General features: G+C 45.6%; 1 long non-coding RNA gene across 2 annotated transcripts; it reads left to right on the plus strand.

Annotated features, from left to right (window-relative positions):
* The first annotated feature begins 8,226 nt into the window (after positions 1–8,226).
* Positions 8,227–10,121, plus strand: LOC125251301. Of its 2 annotated transcripts, none has more exons than XR_007180966.1 (3): positions 8,227–8,432; positions 8,577–8,672; positions 9,759–10,121. It is a non-coding gene; the product is annotated as an uncharacterized LOC125251301 (long non-coding RNA). The 2 variants fall into 2 exon arrangements; XR_007180965.1 differs by having other exon boundaries at positions 8,432–8,460.
* Positions 10,122–10,476: the final 355 nt, after the last annotated feature.

Raw genomic sequence — 10,476 nt, forward strand, 5'->3', positions numbered from 1 at the left:
AATTGCAAATGTAAAGAAAGAGAAGCCAGAACCGAAGCTGTTGGCGGAGGCAGCCTGATGCTCGGGTCGGCCCCTGGGGCCTGAGGAGGAACAAGAATGATAGAAAAAGAGGGAAGCTGGGAAGAAAAATAAGGCGTCTGGTCCTGCGCCGTTAGCAGAGGCATCCTTACGCTCGGGTCGGCCGTTGGAGCCTGGGGGGAATGAAGATATTAGAAAAAGAGGGAAGCTGGGAAGGAAAATAATGCGTCTGGGCCTGCGCTCCATGCGTAGGCAGCCTCGCCCTAGGGTCTGATGATAGGGCTGCATGCCATGGACAGAGAGAAGGATTAAAGACAGCGTGAGGAAAAAGTTGCGATGACTGGGCCTGTGCTTCTAACGGAGTCATACTCACACTAAAGGAACTGCCTGCAGGCAGAGCTGAGGTTTGTAGCTGGGCGGAAGGAAGTCCACAGAGTCTGGGGTGTGGCCCAAACTTGCTGAAGGCCTGCTGCCATGGTCTGACGTGTGTGGAAGGACCGGTCTTGCAAGTGGAGGAGACAATGTTTTCTAGGATGTGAAGACGGGGCTTTGCAACTCATGCTCACTTTAGCAATCTTGGAGGGAGAAGTGGATTTTGGAGAAGGAAAGGTTGGTTGAAGGGACACATACAGATCGTATAGTTGTACTTCGGTCAGTCTCCTCAAGAAATGAGCGTCCGCATTGATGAGCGCTTGTCTTAGACTTACTACAGTCTATTTCTCTATTGCAGGAATTGTTGGATGGGCCAAGGCGTACGAAGAAACTGGAGAGGCTGGTGGGTATCTTGCTTGAGGAGGCGAGGGTAAGCCTCGGCGCCGTGGAGTATGGGAAGTGGCATGGATGGGCCAACGTCCACACAGTTTCTGTATTCTGTAGCAATGTCTGGCGGAGCGCAACTTCTCCTGGCATAAGAGGAATGGGGTGAAACATCCTGGGAGAGGAGGGACTCGTCGTCGGATGGGAAGAGTTCGGTTTCTGACATCGCAACAAATGAGCAAGAGCAAAGGCTGAAAACTGTCGATAAACATAGGTGAGTCGACTGCATTTACATATATAGGTCTGCACTCATGCTGATTGGGTAGATATGTTGATTGTTGATTGCTGACTGCTGATTGTAATGATGTGATGATTAGTCAAATCATTTGAATGTGTTCCTGTCATGATCACCAGTTGGAGTGCCCTAATTAGCCACTAGAGGGCACTCCAACCCGGACTATTGCCTCACCACTTTTGGACTTCATTTCCCATAACCCACTTCCCAGACTTATCACCCAGCTGTCTTGATTTATGCCATTAGTGTCTGTCTATTTATACCGAGTTGGTTCCTGCTTTTGTTATCGAGGTTTAATTTATGGTAATTTATGGTAAATAGACAGACACTAATCATCAAACACAAAACAGCTGGGTGCAATCAGGATAATGAGTCCGGGAAGTGTGTTATGGGAAATGAAGTTCACAAGTGGGGTGAGGAACAGTCCGGGTTGCCCTCTAGTGGCTACTTAGGGCACTCCAACTGGTGCTCATGACAATAATCTCATCACAAGTTGCCTTTGTTCACCTTAGCCCTCCATGCCTGAGATCAATGTGTGAATGATCATGGACTCTCAGGGCCACCAAACTAGATTCTGGCTAGAGCACAGCAAGGACAAAGAAAGGCCTCAAGAGAAAGACAATTTCTAAACATATTGACTTGAAATCATCAAAAATGGACAGAAATACTATAAGGAACATGTCCTATATGTCGTGTTACTCATCCAGGAAACTGTGCACACACAGTGGACACTGCACCTGGAATAAAAGCCAATATAATCTCACCCACTGACACAAAATTGGACATTGGGTGATACCTCAATAACAACATTTTTTACATCAAGTTTGGACTCTACAAGTTCAGAACGCTGCCACAATGACTTTGAGAAATGTTTGGAAAAGAAATAAAGCATTTCTAAGTTCCTAAAGTATTTAATTATTTGTCTATTTTTGGGGCAATGCAACAAGTTCCACTGGCATGCTAGACCCAATCACATCACCACAGCAGGAAAGGCAGGGATTAGTAATCCCCTCCCCAATGGGATGGAATAAAGGCTTTCCCAAGTAAACAAACACTTGTTCTGAGTTTCTGACCTGACAAGGGAAGAACAATAGCACGACCAAGGTTATACTCTTGTAAGTAAACCTTTCATTGCACGGACCTTCAAGTTACTGACCAGCATAACTCAAGTACCTCCAGCCTACAGAAGATCTTGCAGATCGATCACCGTCTGACCTAAAGTTCTTTGGATTACACAAAGACCCCCAGCACTCAGTGCAGCTCTGCAACTGTTGGAAGGCAATCCAGTCTCTCCCATTGCAAACGGAACGATACCAGTGGAAGACGTCTCTTGTCGCCAGACTGATTACCTGATTACATCAGACACAGTATCTGTATTAAATGCTTATTTACTGTTTCATACCAGCATCCAGAAAGACTACAATTGACTCCCCCATAGACTGCTAATTACCCATTCATTGCTTCATCCAATCCATTGCTTATCTACTTGGCATTCATTTTTTGTTAACACTCTTGAGTCGGCGGTATCACCAGCAATACCACCTCGGTTTTTTTCTTACCAGTGTAAAAGAGACTAAAAATACTCTTTCAATTTTGCACATACAATTAAGAGTTATACTCCATTTTAATCTTTGAAATATCTTCTTTTATTTGTGTACACTCAGAGTAAAAACAAAATGTTGTGCTTTTTGCAAAATAAAGAAAACGTCTCGGGTTACGTTTGTAACCCTGGTTCCCTGAATAAGGGAACGAGACGCTGCGTAGTCGCTTTGGGAACGCCTCTGCGTGATTACGTCTTGAAGCACTTGTGTAATCGAACCAATAGTGTAACGGGATGTCAGAGCGGGTGACGTCACGGACCAGGAAACTATAAAGCACCCCTGAGAACAAAGAACGCTAGCTTCTGATACGGATGAAGGAAGCGCTCACAGGCGTGCAGGGAGTATGGCTAAGCTACGCAGCGTCTCGTTCCCTTATTCAGGGAACCAGGGTTACAAACGTAACCCGAGACGTTCCCTTTCATGGGAACATCGATGCTGCGTAGTCGCTTTGTTTAGCTAAGTCCCAGGAAGGAGTTTTTGTACGTACAACCGGCCTCAGCCTCTGGGTGCCACGGAGAAAACGTATGACTAGTGGGTTTCTTCCCACAGAAACACCCTCCAAAGGAGCGAGATAAGCGGAGATTGCTGCTATATAGACCTTTAATGTAGAAGGAGTTAGGCCATCCGAGAATTTTTCTTGGAGAAATTGCAGTACGTGACTGATAGAGGAGTGGAACGGGTCCACTTGAGACTGGCTACACCAAGTAGCGAACAGCTTCCACTTGTATGCATATAGTTTTCTCGTGGACGGAGCTCTGGAGTGGAGTATGGTCTCCACAACCTCAGTTGGGAGACCAGATTCTATGAGCTCGGCCCCCTCAGAGGCCAAGCCCACAGTTTCCATAACTCCGGGCGGGGATGAATTATTGTGCCGCCCGCTTGAGACAGAAGGTCCTGCCTGATTGGAATCTCCATGGGGGAGCCGTCTAGAAGGGACACTAAGTCCGTGAACCATACTCGGGTTGGCCAGAACGGGGCTACCAATATGAGACGGGCCCCGTCCCGCCGAACCCTCTCCAGAACTCCGGGGAGCAGAGCAATCGGGGGGAAGGCGTACAGACGCAGCCTCGGCCACGTCTGTACCATGGCATCCAACCCCAGAGGGGATGGATGAGTTAGTGAGTACCACAGCGGGCAGTGAGACGTCTCTTTCGAGGCAAATAAGTCGAATTCTGCGCGACCGAATTCCTTCCATATCAACTCCACCGCCTCGGGGTGGAGTCTCCATTCCCCGGGCCTCGGCCCCTGCCTCGACAGGATGTCTGCCCCCACATTTTGACGCCCCGGGATGTAAGCTGCTCTCAGGGAGAGGAGCTTCCCCTGGGACCACAGGAGGATCCGAAGGACTAGATTGTACAACTGACGAGACCTCAGACCCCCCTGATGGTTGATATATGAGACCACCGACATGTTGTCTGTACGGACCAGCACGTGGTGGCCCCTCAGGTCTGGGAGGAAGTACTTGAGTGCTCGAAATACTGCCATCATTTCTAGCCGATTTATGTGCCAAGAACGATGATGGTCCTCCCAAAGGCCCTGAGCCGAGCGACCACTCATGATCGCCCCCCAGCCTGTGAGAGATGCGTCCGTCGTTAGCATTACGCGACGACAAGGAGCTCCCAGCACAGGACCCTGGGACAGGAACCAGGGCTTCTTCCACATGGATAAAGCACGAAGGCATCGCCGCGTGACTTTGATCATGCGGAGAGGATTTCCCCTCGGAGAAAACCCCCTGGTCCTGAGCCACCACTGTAAGGGTCTCATGTGCAGCAGGCCAAAAGGTATCACGTTGGACGCTGCTGCCATCAGACCCAACAGTCTCTGAAACTGTTTTACAGTGAGTGACTGGCCTAATTTCACCCCTTTCACGGTTGAGAGAATGGAATTCACCCGAGCAGGAGACAGACGTGCCTGCATCGTAGTAGAATCCCAAACTACCCCTAGATAGTTGGTAGTCTGAGCTGGTAGAAGCACACTCTTCTTGGCATTGAGTCTCAACCCTAACCTTCTCATGTGTGACAGAACTACATCTCGATGTAGAACTGCCTGTTGCTCTAATAGAGCTAAAATCAACCAATCGTTGATGTAATTCAGTATGCGGATGCCCTGGAGTCTCAGAGGAGCCAGGGCTGCATCCACGCACTTCGTGAAGGTACGGGGTGAAAGGGATAGGCCAAAAGGAAGAACCTTGTATTGGTAAGCTTCGCCCCCGAAAGCAAACCTGAGGTACTTCCAATGTGAAGGATGGATTGACACATGAAAGTAAGCGTCTTTCAGATCTATTGTCACAAACCAGTCCTCGGACCTGATCTGAGTGGTGATCTGTTTGAGTGTTAGCATCTTGAACTTGAGTTTTTGTACTGAACGATTTAGCATACGTAAATCTATTATGGGACGCAACCCTCCATCCTTCTTCGGAACAATGAAGTAACGGCTGTAAAACCCTGACTGTTTGCTGGGAGGAGGAACCCTCTCTATAGCTCCTTTTTGCAAAAGTGTCATAACTTCTTGTTCCATAACCAGAGACTGCTGGGGGCCCACCACTGTAGGGAGGACCCCATTGAACCGGGGCGGGCGAAACCCGAATTGTATTTTGTAACCCTTTTCTATCATACGCAGTACCCATTGAGAAATGTTGGGAAGACGTTTCCATTCCTCCAGAAATTTCACTAAGGGAACCAGTCTCTCGAGACTGGCCTCTGGTGTTTTTTGAGCACTTGGCTCGGCGCCCTGAAGCGGCGTACCGGCAGGGAGCAGCCGAATCAAGCGCTGACCTCAGAGGGTCGGTGGGGACCGCTGCGCCCTGGAGCACACGAGGTGGCAGGGTTGGCAGAACGGCCCCTTGAGGGTGCCGGAGGGGAGTTAATTTTATAGATTTTAATACAGGACCCCCTCCGGAGGGGGCTACCCTCGGAAGTCCTGGGCCACTGGCGTCAGGACTTCTTCGAAGCCTTCCTGGCGATAATAACAGTCCTCAGATCTGTTCTACCCCGGGAAGGCTTCGACTGTGTTGCTCGACCCGGTCCCCAAGCTCTTTGCGGGGGAGCACGGGCAGCAACACTCTGTTTTTGTTGCGCTCTCTGCGCGACAAAGGAGCTGCTAGACGCCCGAGGCTGCTCCCGCTCAGCAGCCTCGGACGGGAGAGAGCGGCGAGGGAGGAACTTCTGGAAGGCCGCTGACTGCTTTTTTGCCTCCTGGAACCTCTCGACGACCGAAGTGACAGAGTCGCCGAAGAGGCCCAGGGGAGACAGCGGCGCATCCAATAAGACGCTCTTATCTCTTTCCCTTATATCTGAAAGATTTAGCCATAAATGCCTCTCCGTTGCCACCAGGGCTGCCATAGAGCGACCGATTGTTTTTGCCGTCTCCTTGGTGGCACGGAGAGATAGATCAGTGGCTTTACGAAGTTCCTGAATCATCTCAAAACTAGCCTCACCGCTCTCATCGATCTCCCCCAGCAGGTCAGCCTGATATGCTTGAAGAACAGACATTGTGTGTAAACACGCTGCGGCCTGACCTGCTGAGGCATATGCTTTGCCCACCAGAGCTGATGTTGTTCTTAGCGGTCTGGTGGGCAGCGTCTGGGATTTTAGGGACGACGCAGACTCGGGAGAGAGATAGCTCGCGAGCGTCTCCTCGACCCGAGGCATCGTCCCATAGCCGTGTTGTTTAAGCCCTAATATATTGGAATATATTGATGTTTGAGGGTTATATACACGATATTGTGCTGGCTTTTTCCACGACCTCGTCACCTCGGTGTGGAGGTCGGGAAAGAATGGTAATCCCCGACGCTGAGGCTGTGACCGGGCAGGGAGAAAGCGCTCATCCGGTTTGCTTTTGTGACGCGCTTCGCTTTTCTCTACTGACCATTCGATGTTAAGTTTTGCCACTGCCCTAGTCACAACCTCCAGCAGCTCCTCATATGCTGGAGATGAGGATGGCGAGTCCTCCTCTCCAGCTTCAACGCTCACCACATCCAACTCCTCAGAGCTAGACAGGTGAAGCGCTGGTGCCTCTCCTCTGGGGGAAGAAACCGCAGCGCGTGCTTCCGCAACCAAAGGAGAGACACTGGGTCTGGCGGGTGAGGGCCGAGATAGGGCTGGGCCCGTCTCTAACCCCTCCACCAGATCCATCTGTGAACCCCAGGAATGAAGCCGCCGCTGTGCCTCAGCAGCAGCGGGACCCGATCCCTGGGGAACACTCGCCGCGGCGCCTTCTTTATCTTTCTCGAAGAACGCCCGGCGTGAACGGAGTGTACGGAGCGTTAACTTTTCGCAATGCACACAGACAGCTCCCTCGAGAGCTGCCTGGGCAAGCTCCACTCCCAAACAGGCTACACATAACTCGTGTGTATCCCCGCCCGTGATGAAGCGAGGGCAGGGAGAAGCACACTGAACAAACTGCTGCTTGCCTGTCGCCATATTTATAAATGTGTCTCTCTCTATATATATATATATATGCTTGGTGGACTGAAAATACTCTTGCCCTCGGACTAAGAGATATTTTCGAGCTGTAGAATAGACAGACAACACCAAATAAGACACACAATACACAGAGCGCTTGCTGAAGACGCAGAAGCTAGCGTTCTTTGTTCTCAGGGGTGCTTTATAGTTTCCTGGTCAGTGACGTCACCCGCTCTGACGTCCCGTTACACTATTGGTTCGATTACACAAGTGCTTCAAGACGTAATCACGCAGAGGCGTTCCCAAAGCAACTACGCAGCGTCGATGTTCCCATGAAAGGGAACTAACATGATCTGTCTTCTCCCTCTGAACGAAGTTCAATCTGATAGTTCTCAGAAAATAAACTGTAACTTAGTGAATACTAATCACAAAAAAATGAGACTTGTAGCATTGGCAGACTGTAACCCTTGAGTAATGGCCTTTTAATTGCTACTTAGTATAGCATAGGGCGTACGTACCTAGTAAGCTATGTACCTATAATATTGCTTTATTTTTTCTTTGTGAAACTTGTCGTAAGAGGTCAAAACCCACCTACAACTTAAAAGCTAGTAGTAACAAAAAATTCCTTTGTCAGGAAAACATAGCCTTGGCAAACACTGTAACTTGTGAGCAACTTATGTCATATTGTTGCTAAGTATAGCATAGGGTGTATGTACCTACACTGTAAAAAATAATCCAGTGGCTTAGTAAATTTCACAAAAATAAAGAGCTATATTAACTTAATAAAATCTTTTGAAATCATTTAAGTGATATTTTGAGTGGGTCAGGTTAAAAAAAATAATTAAAAATCCAACAGGTAATTTCTCTAAAATTTACATATATTATTTAAGTTTATTTAATGAAAATAAATAAGTATTTAACTAACTAATTATATTTTTAATATACCCTCAATATTTCTGGTGAATTCTAATAGAAATATTTGATAATTATTTACTTGTACTGATCTGTTTTAGAAACTAAAATTATTAAGTATTTCCTACCAATTTTCCTAAATAAAGTTCCAGCTTAATAAATGACAGTTTAAATAAATTGAGTAAATTTCGCGGCTAAAGTGATCACGTGTGCAGCTCCGCAGAAAACAAAGACGATCTGCTTTCCTCAGCAACGACGTCGACCATACTCCTCGCAAATCCTGGTAAGTAACGTTAGTCAGCTAATCCTACTTACGTGTGTAACACTTTATTAAAAAGTTAATAATTATTAAGCATTTCCTAACAATTGTCTTTGTATTTTACGTCATCTTAAACAAGTTCCAAGGCTTAATCGAAGCCACCTGAAGGACGGCTTTCCTCAGCAACGGTAAGGCCCGCACTCCTCGCATATTCTGGTACGTTATGTAATTTAGCCAGCTAAGTTAATACTACTTATGTTTGTAATACTTAATTCAGAAGTTAATTATTAAGGATTTCCTAACAATTGTGTTTGTATTTTGCGTCATCTTAGAAAGTTCAACAAATTTCGCGGCTCAAGCAAGAGGCACCTGTCACTGAAGGACTGCTTTCCTCAGCAACGACGTGAACAGCATTACTCGAATATCCTGTAAGTAGTCATTTTATAACTATGTATATTTGCAATACTTTATTCAAAAGTTGATTTAACGTTGACCGTGTGTACGTGTACACAACAGTGTAAAGTTCGTTTTCTAAGTAAGTTACGTTATTGTGTATGTTAGCTAGTAAGTTACCAGTTGTTGTTGTGTTTTTTTTGTTTTAGTTTTTTTTGTAGTGGGTTAACGTTAGTACTATTTGTATCACCGTTTATTTCAACCGCCATTTGAAAGTCTAACGATTAACGTTAGTGTAACCGTGGTCCAGCAACTATAACTATACATGCCCATTGGAGAACGATTTTGTACAAATCCCGGTTCCCCTTTGGCGTCGATGGCTTGCCAAAAGAGAACACATTTATGAACGTTCAAATTACAACATTCTGTCTTGTAAAAAGTGATCACGTCTTTGTAAAACATCATAATTACTACATAAACTCAAGTATGAGCTCTTAAATCACCACTACAAATACGTCATGCTAGCACTAGTACTGTTTGAGCTACAGGAAAGCTATCTTTTGTACAATCAAGTAAACAATATTCAGAGATTTTATTAAGTTAATAAAGTTAAATATTACTGTAATATTTACTAAGCCACAGAATTATTTAGAGGGTTAAGGGTTGATTGTGAGGGTTAATGCAATGCATTTTTTTTTTTTCAAGTAGTGCAATTAAACAAGCTTTTTTTGTTTTCAAAACCATTTGTCATTTTACTTCCATATTAAACATGTTTATTTAAAAAAGAAATTGGTTGAAATAATGCGGACCTCAATAAAAGCATATAGCATTGATTTACATCATTGAAGCTCGCAGTTGGTCTCTTTTCATTTTTCTTTTATGTTTATCGTTAAAAATAAATTTCCCTATGTAGAAAATTAACCTGTCCTCTTGTTAAGAAGAATGCTGTTAATTTTTGCAACTCCTCTCACAGTAAACTTTGTTTGAGATTTTACCTGTCATATGGTCCAACAGGATGTTTGCTTCTTCAGGTGCTATTTGTTTTGTGTATTTGTCACTTTCTTGTAACATTCAGGTTTGAATGTTAGCTCTAACCAGTTATCTTTACAATTTGCCTGTAGGATTCAGCTGATCTACCCGTCTTTGTACAAGCGGAGTTGGCAGAGGAGGTCATAAAAATCTTCATCCTTCGGGACAATGATGGGGCAGTCAGTGATGTAGGAGTTGTGATTGAAGGCATCACTGTCCTCCGCAATCTTGGGAATCTCAGCAGAGCCTGCTGCTATCTTTTAGGACTCACGTACGCATTGGATTTGAGATATCCCAAGACCCACAAATGCTCACTTGAGGTGTTCCAAAAACTGTTTCTTGAGCTGGATCCTTCAAGACTCTCTGTTAAGGTTCAGAGGTTAAAAAATTATCTTCTTGCATAGTTGCTGTTCAAGATCATCCCTCAGAATGGGCATTCCTGATGGAAGTGTTTCTGTTACCTGATTAATTCTGTTGAAGGGATGGTTCACCCAAAAATGAAAATGTTGTCATAATGTACTTGCCCTCAAGTTGTCCCAAACCTGTATGAGTTTCTTTCTTCTGTTGAACACAAAAGATATTTTAAAGAATGTTGGTTAACAGACAGTTGAAGGTTGCCATTGACTTTTCATAGTATATTTTTTTTTTCCTACCATGGAAGTCAATGGCAACCTTCAACTGTCTGTTAACCAACATTCTTTAAAATATCTTTTGTGTTCAACAGAAGAAAGAAACTCGTACAGGTTTGGGACAACTTGAGGGCGAGTACATTATGACAACATCTTTTTGGGTGAACTATCCCTTTAATAT

Source organism: Megalobrama amblycephala, linkage group LG17, assembly GCF_018812025.1.
Source record: "Megalobrama amblycephala isolate DHTTF-2021 linkage group LG17, ASM1881202v1, whole genome shotgun sequence".
Taxonomy (NCBI): Eukaryota; Metazoa; Chordata; class Actinopteri; order Cypriniformes; family Xenocyprididae; genus Megalobrama; species Megalobrama amblycephala.